The sequence below is a fragment of the Dermochelys coriacea genome, chromosome 2 (genome assembly GCF_009764565.3).
Source record: "Dermochelys coriacea isolate rDerCor1 chromosome 2, rDerCor1.pri.v4, whole genome shotgun sequence".
Classification (NCBI taxonomy): domain Eukaryota; kingdom Metazoa; phylum Chordata; order Testudines; family Dermochelyidae; genus Dermochelys; species Dermochelys coriacea.
Window position 1 is genome coordinate 170,272,292 of NC_050069.1, and position 16,254 is coordinate 170,288,545.

Sequence of the window (16,254 nt, forward strand, 5' to 3'; positions counted from 1 at the left end):
TCCATCTGTCAGTTCTAACTTTACAGTGCAAGTCCAAATGTTTCAGAGATCACCTGAATAAACAGTTTTGTCACTTTCATCTTGACAGATCTACTTTTGCTCTACTAACCCATCTTGGTCCCAGATTTAAACGTTACCTCATACCACCCAATAGCTTTGCTGACATTAAAAAGCATCTAAGGTCAGAGCAGAAGCAGGCACAAGTTTTCCAGTCAGATTAGTCTGCCTGCTGCGCGTACCCTCCCTGATCCCATTGAAAACTCCACATGCTCTTTTATAGTATGAACCAAACGAAAACAATTTTGTGTTTATTTTAGAATACTGCTCTGCTGCAGTTTGGCAGAACTACCTATGTTCAATCATCCTTAATTCTATTTTATATATATATATATATATATTTAGGCACACTAGTTGCTGAATGACTCCAGTCTGACCTCCATGTGTGTGTTATGAAAGAGTGAGGGAGGGCATAGACTCAAACCTTCCCAAAGTTTGAGCATGTTCTCATCTGGGGTTCCAGTTCAGGACCAACTTGACATAAAAGACATGTACCTCAAAAGGAAAATCAGCACTAGGCCCTAAATGTTTATGATTTAAGGCCTAATTATGGACACACTACTAGACACAGTGCTCACTACTGAAAGCAGCTCGACAGCAAAGCTCTGCCGGCAAGCAAGCTGAAATTTAGAAAAGTCCTTGTATCTGTACTGCATGCTGTTGCTACCATTAAGGGATGATAGCTCACTGAAAATGAGCAAAGTGTTTTTAAATAACTGCTGGGTTTATTTTGAAGCATTTGCTCCATTTTTAGCATTTAGTCGACAAATGCAATACACAATGGTACTTTGTATTCCTTGTAATTTTCAATGAGCTGCCAAACTGAGTGAATGTGATCAGTTCACTGAGCAGAAACCAGCTTGTTTTCTGCTTTTGTACATTTCAAGATCCTTCTTAATCTGATTGAGTATGATGCTTGTGAAGACCTTATGCACTTGTGAGAGAAGTATAATCGGACGGTAGTTGCTCAGTTCTTCTGGATTGCCTTTCTTCATCAATATTATTGTTTTCAATTTCTTCCATCATCTGGAATGCCCTTGCTATTAATGTAGATGGTGAACTGTTGCGCCAATGCTTTGAAGAGAGTTTTGAGATATTCTGGCCAAATATCGTCCACTCCTGGGGTCTTCCTTCTCTTTATGTTATGAACTACATATTTTATTTCTTCCCACATAACATCTGGAACTTCTTCTATAACCTGCTGCCTTGATGGTGTATGCTGCACATTGACATGTGAGGAGCAGAGAATTTCGTACATATTTCGTTCATCTTGCTCTTTCCAATGTCCTTTCACGATTTTCATCTTTCAGCGCTTCTGGGATAATCTGTTTCAGCCTAACATCTCTTTGTACCTTCTTCAGACTCTTGCTCTTTTTGGCTGCCTCTCTCAATTTCTTTTTTCTAAAGTCTTTGTAGTCTTCTTTGATCTTCACATGAATTTCTTTGCACAGTGTCCTGTCTTCTTCACCCGTTTTTCCTTCTAATTTCATGTGTGTCCTCACCATCAGATTCACAGTTTCCTTGCTGATCCTCTGCTTGCATCCCAGAATTTTCAATGCCTTTGTTTTCTTAGCTCCTGAGATTATCTGTGAGATAAACTCTTCATAGTTCTCATCAATGTCCTGGTTGACCTTATACTCGAGGTCCATTTCACTCACTTCCTGTGCAAATGCTTCTTTGTTAAAATGCCATTTTTGCTTCGGTGTCTGGCACCTCTTGACTCAGTCTTTGTAGGCATTGTCAATGCATAGTTTTGAGCACAACATACAATGGTCTGAACCTGTGCAAATGATTCATTCTCCTATTATCACTACACCGTTGAAGATTCTTTTGGCATGCATCAATACATAATTAAACTGATTCAGTGTGATTCCATCCAGGCTTTTCCATGTCTACTGCCGACATTTTCCTTTTTGAAATATCATGTTCATTATGTGGAGATGATTTGCCTCTGCAAACCCAACCAGACATGCTCCGTGATCATTTCTTATACCTTTTCTGAATTTTCCCACATACTTTTAATTCTCATTCTCCTTTCCACCTACTATTGCACTGAAGTCCCCTTGGATGATTGTATAGGTGGATCTTTTCTGCATTGCCACCTCCAGCTCTTCGTAGAAATGTTCCTTTAGTAAAAGTAATAGATATGCTCTAGCTTAAAGGTGTCAGAGGAGGAAAGAATGTGCTGCTCAGAATCAGAGCATTGCTAGTGCATGGGTGTGTCCTACCTGTGGATGGGACTGTCAGTCATGCATCTGATTCAGCAGTCATCAGAGAACCCATTGGTGCATACTCCATGTTCTCTAAAGAGCGACAGTGCCATTGAGAGCTCAGATAGAAGCTATTGCTTGATGCAGGCTTAACAGAGTGAAATTCTATAGCCTGTTTACACAGGTGGTCAAACTAGATGATTATAATGGTCCTTTCTGGCTTTAAAATCTATAAAACCATGATGAGTTCCTATTAAACATACACACCACTTTGAATAAGCAACAACAGATTCTTTACTGGGATTGGTAGGTGGGAACAGTGTACACCCCCTTCAATCTCACGCTCATATACAAGAGTGAATTGTTATATAATAGTTCCTAACTCAGCCCCATCAGGCAGTTCATTAGAGGGGTACATGGAAAAGTATGCCCCATATGGCTCTTCGGGGGCTGTACCTCATGAACCTCTTCTAGTCAGGGCAATTAGGGGCTGATTTTCCAGTCCTACTGGCCAGAGTTCATTTCTGTTATCTATGGTATTAGTAGGAAGCCACTCAGTGTTACTCTCCAGTCATCCAGATTTGTAGATGCCTCATGCCTCCCTGCTGTTGGCCCACTTCCTTGGTTCACTCCCAGCCTTTTCCCTAGCCTCCTTCTCCCAGCTGTCAGGCTGTGTGCTACATGGTCTTTCTGTTGCATTCAGTGCCTCGGCTCCTCTGAGCTGTCAAACTTACCTTTCCTGAATACTAAATGCACTACAGTAAGAATTTACTAAATTAAGTTTTAAAATAAAACTCTGCATGTGATCTGGTAAATGCCTTTATTGTGTAACTTTTTCTCTGATCTGTTGGTAAATGTTTTGCTATTTGAACCAAAGTGGTTGCCATGAGGGGGGTCCATTTTTCTGAGAAGTCAGTTTAGGGCCTCATCTATCCTGTGAATACATTCTTTGAAAAACTCAGTGCCTATATTCAACTTCTGATGCAGCTACATTATGATAGCTTTATGAAAAACAGTTTAGGAATCTGGTAAGATAAAGATAACAAGGAAAAGAGTGTTTTATTACAAAATCTAATCAATAAGTATTAACTGTTCATTTCTTTTCATGTTCATAGCTTTGCTTCTCCCACTAGCAGGATACTTGTTTTTGGAAAATAGATTGGATTGTTCATGAGCTCCTCCTCGTAATGGAAAATAACGGACAAATCCTCAACTGGTATTAATTATTATAGTTTCACTGAAGTGAATGGAGCTGACAATTGAGACCAGCTGAGGATCTGTCCCAAGGTGTCAATACTGGGAATTTTTTTAGGTCTATTAGCAAGTTTTATGCAACTGATCGTGAGGTGTTGTTGACCTGTATCACACAAGTATAGATGAGAAGGCACTTCACTAGATTTGCACCTTTCCCTTTAAACGCTCTCCTGTGAACTTGCATCTCCCCATCAGAAAATTTTAACAGTTTTCAAGAGGTTCTGCTATGTGTAGTTAAGTCCTTATGATTTGGAACTGACATCTGTCAAGGAGAAATGTCATTGGCTGTTTGAAGTATCACAACCAATCAATGACAGACTGAATGAACCAGCTATGGTCCCCTCTTGATTCAGGGACCCTGTCTATGGAATTCTCTCCCACAGTGTGTCTGCCAGTTCCTCTGAGACTGGTTTCACAGCTTTGTGCAAAACTCTTACTCTTGGGTGTATCCATTTTTGACATTGTTGGACTCATCTCTTCTATCTTGGATTATTTGTTTTTGCTCCGTTTTTGATTAATAGATTAGCTAATAAATTCCTTTTGCTTGGTTTTTCTAGGCTGAGTTGAAATTCAGTTGATTAATTCTCTTTGTTTTTGTGCATCATGCCAGATGCTGGAAAATGTGCACCATAATGAAATAAGTAAATACAATGAAAATCATAAGTCAATATTCAATAAAATTCTACCCAAAGATCCTCCCCACTGGATTAAATGGAATTGAATAATTGCTAAAAACACGTGTAATACAATGAAATTTGTATCACATTTTTCATACCACAGTACTTCCTCAAAAAGTGCTTCTCATTTAGGTCCTAATCAAATGCCAGTGAAGGCCCTGGGAGTCTTTAGATTCAATGGACCTTGGGCTGGACTTCTTTAAAGCTGAACACAGATTGTGAATAGCATTCATTGCAAATTCAGCACATTTTTCCATAGGAAAAGCATTCAAAAACTTATCCTAATTTCTGAAAATGTATATCTTATTTGCTAATAGTTTAGACAAACTATTTTCAAGCTACAGGTTGTTTGCCAACTCTTCCTTTTTGCACTATTGACTACTCGCTATTTAGGGTATGTGATTACTCCCTGCTTGAATAATTAAAACTTTTTAAGCAGGAGACTCATCGACTAATAGACTTTAAGGCCAGAAGGGACCATCAGGTCATCTAGTCTGATTTCCTGCACATTGCAGGCCACAGAACCTCACCCACCCACTCCTGTAATAGGCCCATAATCTCTGGCTGAGTTACTGAAGTCCTCAAAATTTTATTTTAAAACTTCAAGTTACGGAGAATCCACCATTTACTCTAGTTCAAACTAATAAATTACCTATGCCCCGTACTGCAGAGGAAGGCAAAAAACAAAAAAACCCAAAAGAAAACCGGGTCTCCACCAATCTGAGCTAAGAAAAATTCCTTACGACCCCAAATATGGTGATCAGTTAGACCCTGAGCACGTGGACAAGATCCACCAGCCAGATATATGGCTGAACAATACACAAGGAAAAGTAATAGTGAGCAAAATATAGAAAATAATTATTAACACATGTCTAGTCCATATTTTTGGATGGCTATTTATTTGCTCTAAAACTCATTACATTTCTGGGTTTTACAAACATTTTCACATACTCCACGGCTGGCTGGTTATTCATGAATAACACTTAGATCAGCCTGCAACTATTAGCTATCCAGACTCCATGATTTCATTCACAAAATAAATTATTTTATTTTTTTAATATTCAAATAGCTCTGTGCAGCCATGCATGGAAGTCAGAGGAGTGTTGTGATAATAAATCCATATATGCTTGTGAAACTCCAATCCAGTAGTGATATGGGCTACAGATTGCTAGAAATTTTCAACAGTGCTTCCCAGTTGGATGAACACTACAAAGCTCTGCACAAGTTGTGAATTGTTGAGGGATCCTTAATTCTGGTCCTAATTATGTGTAAATTACTCTAACAGGCCATTCCACCTGTTTGTTTTTATTGTGCTCTATACTGCCTGTGCACTTCCTGATTTTGGCCAGACTGGAAATAGAAATGCCAAAATATTGCAAAATAGGCTGTTCTAATGGCATTTCTAGCTCAAGCAGTACAAGCTGTGCTGGAAATTTTGTGGAAAAATCATGAGATTACTAGTCAGGTTACACATGTCATGTCAGTGGAATCACACCCTGGTCTAACCAACTGCAGCTGCCCTGGCACCAAATTAATTATTATTGGTAGTAGTAGTTATTATTATTACTTATTTAAATTACAGTAACACAGAGTGGTTATAGGATCAGTGTCCCAACGTACAAGGTGCTGTACAAGCACATACAAAGACAAACTGATTAGGGCCAGACTGACAAAGGGACTTTAGGCCTAACTTCTAGGCCCAGTGGAATTCTCAGCCCTGAGTTAGGTCTTCAGGCTTCCCATAGTAACGCACAGGGAGAGTTAAGCCCCTATGAAAGGGATCCACAGAAGTCAGAAAGCTGGGGAGGGTTGTGGGGGAGGGGGAGAGAGAGAGATACCGACTCTAAAGCCCAGTGCTTAGAGCACTCCCCTGGCATGTGGAAGAGTCAGGTTTAAGTACTTGCATCAATAAATATTCAGTTATTTATACAAAACAGAACAGCTTCAATAGGAGCGGTATAGAAAGACACACAGAGACACACCCTACTCATGTATGCTGGTGATTAGAACACTCACCTGGGATGTGGAAAACCTGAGTTCAAGTCCTTTCTCCAAATCAAGCACTGCAGGGATTTGAACTTGGGTTTTTCATGTTCTACAGGGGTGCACTAGGCCATCAGCCAGCACTGGATACATAACTACCTACTTGCTTTCCCCCAGCTAGTCTTTTGTGCTGGTTATGCATGTTCAGAGCATACCTACTGGACAGAGCCCCACAAGTGAGATGGGTCAGGAAACTCCTAATATGAGACTCAAGGCTTAGGCATGAACTAGGTCACCAAGCAGCTCGTTAGCTGTGGCATGGTGTCAGGACTTAGCTTTGTGCATGCCCACCAGCAGACATGTGAGGATTTAAGCAACCACAGGGTTAGGCAACAGGTGAGCAGTGGTTTTAAGAATATAAGGCTATCTCTTCACTTACGGCAGCATGTAGCATGCATGCATTACATGTTTAGCTACACACCACAGTGAAAGGCTGGATATGCCCATACATTTCACTGTGGTATATAGCTACATGCCTCTGTGAAAGATCCTAGCAGCAGGGAGGCAGTAGGGAAAGGCAGCGCCTCACTGCTGGAGTCTTTCATTGTTCTCTAAGGAAAGGTTTTGGAAGGGGGGGACAGTGGGGGGAAAGGCTGGAAGCTGCTGGAGCCTTTCCCCACTTTCTCCCCATTGACAGAGCCTTTCACTGTGGTAGGAAGAGGCTCCAGGCTCAGGGAGGCAGTAGGACACTACACTGCTAAAAATAGACATGTAGACATGGGAGGCACTGCTTGGGAGTTTAGAGAGCCATGTAGGGTATTTACCCTGGGGGTTCAGTCATGTAGGGCACTCTCCTTGCTTAAGCCGTGCCTCACCATCTACAGTGCTATTTGTACCCACGCTAGGGAAGCGTGCTGTATATGTACTCTACACCATTATACATGTAGACATACTATAAATGGCACTTAAATGTTGGATTTAGGTACCTAAAGAGGCAGTTAGGCTCCTAAGTCTCTTTGTGAATATGACCCTTACAGTCTCAGGAGACATGTCATATGAAAAGTGGATGGAGAGGAATATCAGTTATTATTATTTATTTTATTATTTTAAATAGGTAAAGTAAGTGGCAGCTATACCCAATAATCCCTCAGCTAAGCTCTCCTTTATAGGCTGATTTCTTTTAGGGGGTCATGGCAGGAGAGGTCTTGGGGAAAAATTTGAAGGAAAGAAGTAGTTGCCTTACAGATCAGTTCAGGGATGGCATTCCATGTATAAGAGACATCACAGATTTTGTTGTTTCATTGTGTGTGCATGTATAATATAATATTTTCTTGCATAAACCTAATCCCATTTTAAAGTTATGTGTGTTAATATTGGCTACTCCAGGGGAAGCCTGAAGCAAACAGGAATTTTTGCTATCTTCATTTGCATATCAGTATCTGGACTCCATTTCGTAGTAGCACTATAGGGAAAAACTGAAAGATTTTGGAAAGTCTAGTGAAGGCTCTAAAGGTCTGAGCCAAAGCCCACTGAATTCAATGTGGGTCATTCCACTAACTTCAGTGGGCTCTGGATCAGGCACCAAGTTTTCAATTGTGTTTCATAAACTCAACCCTTCAGTGTAGAGCAACTAAGTACTGAGTAGTTTTCCATATTGCGTCTTTCAGAAAGGCCCATCTGCCTTTCACAAAAATTAAATGTCCCATGACACATTCTCTTACTCTAAGGCAACCTTGTTTCTGGCATTTCCTAACTGTTGAGTGCTTGACTTTGCACCCTTAAAAACGTTCTTCTAACACAGTTTTGTGTATGTAATTTCCTAGCTTTTAAAAAAGCAAACAAAAAACAGAAATTCCATAATGTGGCATCTCATGGACATCTACGTGGGTCATCAGCAGGATTGGAACCTATAGATCCACCACTTTAACCTCTGCTACTTGTGTTAATGGAATAATTGATAGCAGCAATAAGTTGTCATACTCTGTGTGGACCAGCACTAGGGGCGGATGAGGCACTTTTTCCAGTGACTTTCACAGTTATTTGCTGGCAGCAGAGACTCAGGAATCTTGGGGGTCTAATCCAGGTTATAAAGGCAAGTGTGCTGCAGTGGACATAGATTATACTGCCCAAGCATAATCCCGTCTGTCCTTGCCACCCAACCTAACCCTGTCCCAATCCTGTCTCTTTTCCATGCCAGTTCCTCATCCCAGGCCAATTATCCTTGCCTACCCAAGTCCCAATTTCTACAAAGGTGTCTTATCACAACTGCAGTTTCCTTGCACAGCCATTATCAGTTCCTCCCTTCCCTGGCTCCATAACCTAGCCTCCAGTAGCCACATCCTTCCCCACCCACAATTCCCTATTCCCACTGATTTCCAGTCCCAATCTCTATCCCTGATCCTCAGCCAATCTCACTGTTATCCCATCCCTAACCTCCTTGTCTCAGTCTCCTTGCCCAGCCAGTCCCATTCTCCCTTCTCTCCGATTCCTCCTACAATCTGTCTCCCCCAGATTTACTAGCTCTCAGTTCCACCTCCTTTTGCCTCCCGTGGTCCAAGTTCCATTGTCCTTGCCCAGTCAGTCCTAGTATCCACCCCACTGCAACTCCCAATCCCAGCTTCCTTCTCCCCCTGCCAGCCTCCAATTGCAGGCTCTTTGTCCCAATCAACCCCCCACCTCCAAGTTTGGTTCTTGTCACCTCTTCATTCAAATCAGGCATCTTCTTCCTCCATGCAACCTAGTCCTGGGGTCATTGAGAGCACAAGACAGACAGGTACCCTACACTGAGTTCAGGTACCCACACCCAGCACAGCCCACAACAGCACAGAGCTGCAGTTGCAGGGAAAGTCCAGCAGAGCCTTGGGCTGGAGCATGCTTTAATTTGGCCAAACGTAGGCAGATTTTCATGGGATGATGACATTTTAGCCCAAATAGTTAAACTTTGTTAGTTATTAGCAACTGAAAACAGGGTCTTACAATGTAAGCGTCAGGCAACCTTCATAATAAGCAGTGATACCAGATACACCTATAATATATATGTAAGTCCATATACTTATACTATATGTGTAGAATTTTGAAAAGTGCTCAGCATTAACCTTATTACTCCCACTGAAGTCAATGCATGTTTTATCATTGGCTAACAGGAGCAAAATTAGGCAAATAGTAAGCGTTTTTTTAAAATCTCACAATGTGTGTGTGAGAGAGAAAGAGATTTGTGAAATATTTTTAGATTAGTTGTGAAGAAAATTGCTATAATCTAAACTATTATTTAAAGTATGTATCAATTTACTTCGATTCAGCTGTGGATTTATGTACTGTATATCATATTTTATCTGCTTGAGTCTAATTGGGGAGTAATTTAATAGACATACAGGGGTTTGAGATGGATGTGATTGTTCTGTACTTAATTGCTTTGTTTTGGGTGATGGGCCATTTCATTGCAGAGAAAGGTTTTGGAGATCTAAGAAGTTTTACAGGGTGGTCATTGACCAAATTTGTTATCTTGCAGTGTGTTTTGTGAAAGGACAGTTTGACAAACTTCCTAACTATTAAAAGAGATAAGGAACTCTTAATTAGGTTTCTCTGCCTTCTCTTAAATCACTGTGACTCATACATCCTTCCCACCCACTTAATAAAGGTGGAGTCAAAAAATCATACTGCTGGTGCCTACATCCATTCCAATAATCCCCGTCTTACAAAGCGCAAAATCAGCTGTGTTCATTGATGCAATTAATTACATAATGTTTGAGTTGTTTTGTGATAATTGCTGGCACCTTGAAAGTGGAGCAAGTGCTGTAGAACAGTTGCAAAAACTAGTTCAGGCCATTCAGATCAGAAGATACATGAGCAAAACTATATTTTAAGATAAGAGACATTTTACAACACTGGATAATGACCATGTTGTATATGATTCAAGACAAGATAAGCAAACCCTATTGAGCCTCCTGCATGTAAAATATCTGCTGATGACCATCACATTTACATATGAGACCAGATCCCATAGCCTGGACTAAAATATGAACTATTTATGCAAAGCGTAAAGAATAAAGTTAACCAGAGAAGAGAAAGAGAGAGGTCTGTAGCGAAGGGTGGGAAGCGGGAAACTTTGTTTCTTTATGATGGATTAAGAAGGCCTGGATTTTATTATTTTTGTTTGTTTAAAAGTATTCTGCTTGTTCTTTACATTAGAGACTCAGGTCATGTCTACTCTTTTCCCCCCTAGAAATCTATATGGATAATTGGAGAACTAATGGATTTAGGACACAACAAATACTAAGGGAGTGAAACTTAATTAAATTAGAGTGAAATTTTATTATTTTGTCTGTTTAAAACTCTTTATCTGCTTTTTGTCAATATCTATTTAATTAAAATGTCTAAGAACACAGCTGGGAGAATGTAGGTAGGAAGTCTGACTCTTAAAAAACCAGTTAACAGTGATCCAAACTCACAATTCTAAGTCCTCCATGGAAGACCTCCATCAAAAAAGGGAAGATAGGACTTGACTTGGTTGGTTGGTTTTTTTTCTTTAGGGCAAAAAATATTTTTTATGAGAAAAAAAACTATTTCAGGCCTACTTTACACACCATAAAGAAACAAAAAGGCACAAAAACCTCAATTTTTTTCTTTATCTTTAATAGATGGTAGGAGAGGAAAATAGTTTCTTACATTTGTCCAGCATGCTACATAAAGAGGTAGAACTAATGATGAGTAAATCTCTCAAGGCCAGTTTCAGATAAGGAGAAAATGCTTTTCAGGCCTTATCCAAGTTACCCAAACTTCAGAAATCTGCAATACTTTGCAAGAAATCTCATGGGAATCAGGTGGTGTCATGTGACAGTCTAAACTTCCTGCTTCATGTGGAACAGAAATACTATCAAGCATTCTTACAACTGTAATACCCACCTGCTGAAGTGAAGAAACAGATTGACAGAGCCAGAAGAGTACCCAGAAGTTACCTACTAGAGGACAGGCCCAACAAAGAAAATAACAGAACGCCACTAGCCGTCACCTTCAGCCCCCAACTAAAACCTCTCCAGCGCATCATCAAGGATCTACAACCTATTCTAAAGGATGACCCATCACTCTCACAGATCCTGGGAGATAGGCCAGTCCTTACTTACAGACAGCCCCCCAACCTGAAGCAAATACTCACCAGCAACCACACACCACAAAACAAAAACACTAACGCAGGAACCTCTCTTTGCAACAAAGCCCGTTGCCAACTGTGTCCACATATCTATTCAGGGGACACCATCATAGGGCCTAATCACATCAGCCACACTATCAGAGGCTCGTTCACCTGCGCATCTACCAATGTGATATATGCCATCATGTGCCAGCAATGCCCCTCTGCCATGTACATTGGCCAAACTGGACAGTCTCTACGTAAAAGAATGAATGGACATAAATCAGACGTCAAGAATTATAACATTCAAAAACCAGTCGGAGAACACTTCCATCTCTCTGGTCACTCGATTACAGACCTAAAAGTCGCAATATTATAACAAAAAAATTTCAAAAACAGACTCCAACGAGAGACTGCTGACTTGGAATTAATTTGCAAACTGGACACCATTACATTAGGCTTGAATAAAGACTGGAAATGGATGTGTCATTACACAAAGTAAAACTATTTCCCCATGTTTATTTTCCCCCCCTACTGTTCTTCACACATTCTTGTCAACTGCTGGAAATGGCCCACCTTATCACTACAAACGGTTATTTTTTTTCTCTCTCCTGCTGGTAATAGCTCACATTACCTGATCACTCTCATTACAGTGTGTATGGTAACACCCATTATTTCATGTTCTCTGTGTATATAAAATCTCCCTACTGTATTTTCCACTGTATGTATCCGATGAAGTGAGCTGTAGCTCATGAAAGCTTATGCTCAAATACATTTGTTAGTCTCTAAGGTGCCACAAGTACTCCTTTTCTTTTTATCAAAAGTGCTTTTCTCATAATGTTAGGAGATTTCCAGCCTGGGCAGAGATACAAGAATACACAAAAATATATTAAACTAGATTAAACAAACTTCATTGAACCACATCAGAGCTTTTGTTCCTTTGAATTTACTTGTTCCCCCCCCCCCCAAGTGATATCTCTTGAATGTTTGGTCATACATGTGAAGATTATAAATAACATCAGAAATGTTGCCCCAATGTTTTACATTTCAGTAGCTTATGTGACTGAATTAGCAGGTTGAGGGGTATGATGTGTTGATCAAAGTCATTTTACCATGGACTGTATTTCAGCCTACTAGGGCTCTTGTAATATTTCCCAGTATTCTTCAATGCTTGCACATAGTGGAACTCATAGGCCACAAAGTGCTTTTCTCTTTTGTGCCATTCTGTGATAATCGCAATCAGTATGATATGATACAGTGGTGAAATGTTTGAACTTTAATTTGGTAAACCTTGATTCCCTCAAACACTTATGCACATAGTTTATGCATATGAGCAATCCCATTGGCTTCAATATGTAATGCATATGCTTAACTTTAGAAATGTGAGTAGTCCCATTGTGTGAGTAGTTCCATTGCATAAGTGTTTTCAGAATCAGGAACTTATGCAGTAAAATAGATCTTTGCTGATCCTATTGAGCCTGAATTTAAACTTGATTTAGTCTAGCCATTAGGTGGCATGCTGAGCAGAAGTCAAATGAAACGTACTGTAATGTAACATTCCATGGCATGGATTTCAGCTTAGGGTTCCAGGTTTGCTGGATTTAGTGGAAAAATGTGGGACATCAGGAAAAAGGGGGATTGAAATCAGGAAGCTCCAAAAATAGAAGCTGTATCATAAATTTGATTTGTTTCAAAACCTTCTGGGTGGTGTAAAATGAAAATAAATATAATCCAAATATACCAAAGCAGAGAACTTGAAAACTATATTTTTGTCATGGCATCATCAATCTTAATCCTCATGATGCAAGAGTCAGTTGGCAGTCATAATATCATAAACCAGTCACATATCAGTGTTCCAACATTGTAAGACTTTCTTCTTGGTAAATATTTGGATAGAGTGGTGTACTAGCTCTTTGCCAACCAAGTGGAACAATTTTTAACAAGAGCTAGCTATGAAAACTATGCCTTGAACATTTTAGGTGAAGAAGGGGGTAACTTTCCAGTTAAATTGTTGATTATTCATTTAAGATCTGAAATAACGTCCTGTACCTGCATCTTCCTTCAGAAATTCTGTCATTCAAAAGTCTGCATGAATGTTCAGACAGATTTTGAAACCTTAAGCATGGAAAAAACAAAGTTCTGATCTTGATTCAGATTCTTTAATAACAAATAGCTTTTACTACAGCAGAATTTTGAAACTAAACCAAGGTACTGAACACAAATAGAAATTAATATTCCTAGATCACAATTACAGCCTTACTTTCTTCATCCTCCACCTACATCCTTTCCTCTCTCTTGCAAGTAATCCTATAGGTGACTGGGTGTTATATCAGACCACCTTGTTACTATGTGTGATATAGACTCAATAAGACATGCTAGCCATAGAGTCCAGAGAAGAGCAACAAAAACTATTAAAGGTCTAGAAAACATGACCTATGAAGGAAGATTGGGGGAAAAATGGGTTTCTTTAGTCTGGAGAAGAGAAGACTGAGAGGGGACATAACAGTTTTCAAGTACATAAAAGGGGGTTAAAAGGTGGAGAGAGAAAAATTGTTCTCCTTAACTTCTGACAAGAGGACAAGAAGCAATGGGCTTAAATTGCAACAAGGGAGGATTAGGTTGGGCATTAGGAAAAACTTCCTAGCTGTTAGGGTGATTAAGCACTAGAATAAATTGCCTAGGGAGGTTGTGGAATCTCTCTCATGAGAGATTTTTAAGAGCAAGTTAGAGAAACACCTGTCCGAGATGGTCTAGATAATATTTAGTCCTGCCTTGAGTGCAGGGGACTGGACTAGAAGACTTTTTGAGATCCCTTCCACTCCTATGATTCTATGATGTTGAATAGTACCTATTCCTAAAGTAGCCTCACTGAAGTCAATGAGACTGTGCAAAAAATAAGGTACTATTCTGTGAGTAAAGGGGTGGGCCAGAATCAGGTCTGCTATAAGTTTGTGAACTTTTCAGTGGATCAGGAATGAGTGCAGAAAGAACCCACCATGGTTTTCAGGGAAAACTAATTCCATTCAAAATTATACTGTGAAATTTTGTACTACTTAATAGATCTGTTCAAAAGTCAATTTAAGTGAATAGAAACATTTCTATTGACTCCTGCAGTTAGTGAATCATGCCCAATCTGAGTCAGGGTAAGCAATGGGAATTCTGAATAAAAAATAAAGGCAGGAGATGTCCCTCTGTGTCCACATGGACCAGTTCAGGAGATAGATACCATATATTTATATGGTATGTGTGTATATAAACACCAGTATCAAATTGTCAATGCTAAATATAACTTTTGAGTTTTGCTTTTGCCAAGTTTCCACAGGAAACTTTAGTCCAAATTGGACTAAATTCTGCTTTCAGATGTGTGTATGCAGCTTCTACTGCAGTCAAAGAAAGCTGAATGTTTTCATTTGAGAGTAGAATTTGTAGTAATAAATTACTATGTAATATTTTGCATTTCCTTTTATTTTTCCAGAACTGTAACCATTTGACAATCTTTCTCCCAAGCAACACTTAACTACTTCATATGTTCATAATGTTTGTGGACAACATCAAGCTGGGAGGGGCTCAAGCACGTTGGAAGCCAGGATTAGAATGCAAAATGATTTTGACAAACTTCAGAAGTGGTCTGAAATAAATAGGATGAAGTTCAATAAGGACAAATGCAAAGTACTCCACTTAGAAAGGAACAATCAATTGCACAATACAAAATAGGAAATGACTGCCTAGCAAGAAATACTGCACAAAAGGATCTGCGGGTCATAGTGGATCACAAACGAAATATGAGTCAACAATGAAACACTGTTTCAAAAAAAAAACCCAAAACCATTATTCTGGGCTGTATTAGCAGGAGAGTTAGGAGTGTTGAAAGCAAGACACGAGAAATAATTTTTCCACTCTACTCAGCACTGATAAGGCTTCAGCTGAATGATTGTGTCCAGTTCCAGGCACCACACTTTAGGAAGGAGTCCAGAAAAGAGAGAAAAATGTCTACAAAACATGACCTATGAGGGAAGATTGGGAAACAAAAAATTGGGTTTGTTTAGTCTGGAGAAGAGATGACTTAGGGGAAACATAAGTCTTCAAGTATGTAAAAAGTTGTTATAAAGAGGAGGGTGATAAATTGTTCTCTTTATCCATTGAAGACAGGACAAAAAGTAATGTGCTTAAATTGCAACAAGGGAGATTTAGGTTACGCATTAGGAAAAACTTCCTAACTGTAAGGGTAGTTAAGCCCTGGAAAAAAGTACATAGGGAAGTTGTGGAATCTCCCTCTTTAGAGGTTTTTAAGAACAGGTTTGACAAACACCTGTCAGGGGTGGTCTAGATAATACTTAGTCCTATGCATACATGTTTGCAGGCTCAGGGCTTAATTTAAGACAAGACACAACCCGTGGAAATAACAACCAATCATGAAATGGACAAGGCAGAATGGGGGTAACAGGGTTATGTAGACAAGCCATTTGCTCAGCTATTTAAAAAGGAATTGTTTCTAAACTATCTCAAATTTTAATCTAATTTTTAAAAAAAATAAATATGCTGAATTAAAATATACTTAAGAAGATGTACATAAACAAATAAATAAAAAAGGATATCCAAACTCCCCATTGACCTTCCCACCCTCAGCTGTTAATCACACACACACATACACACATTCCTTTTGCTGCCAAGGACATCATTAAATTACTTTCAAGCGCTGGAATTCTCCATGCACTAAGTGTTAATGTAATTTCAATATGCCTGACCACTGTCAAAAAAGTTAATCAGATCATTTAATTCATGTTATTCCCCCTTCTGAGATCTGCATCACATCTAGCAGTGATAATTCAGCTATGGTAGCTCTGCAAGAGACCTTTCCACAATATTTGCTATTTTATTAGCCCTAGTCTATCCAGTTTGTGATACTGAAGTAAAGTTTATTAGGGGAAGCCTTGTTGGTTTTGAGTTT

At 39.4% G+C, this 16,254-nt stretch overlaps 1 pseudogene; it reads right to left on the reverse strand.

The window, feature by feature from the left end:
- Positions 1-814: 814 nt before the first annotated feature.
- On the reverse strand, positions 815-1,547 carry LOC119850457 (annotated as a pseudogene).
- Between the last annotated feature and the right edge of the window lie 14,707 nt (positions 1,548-16,254).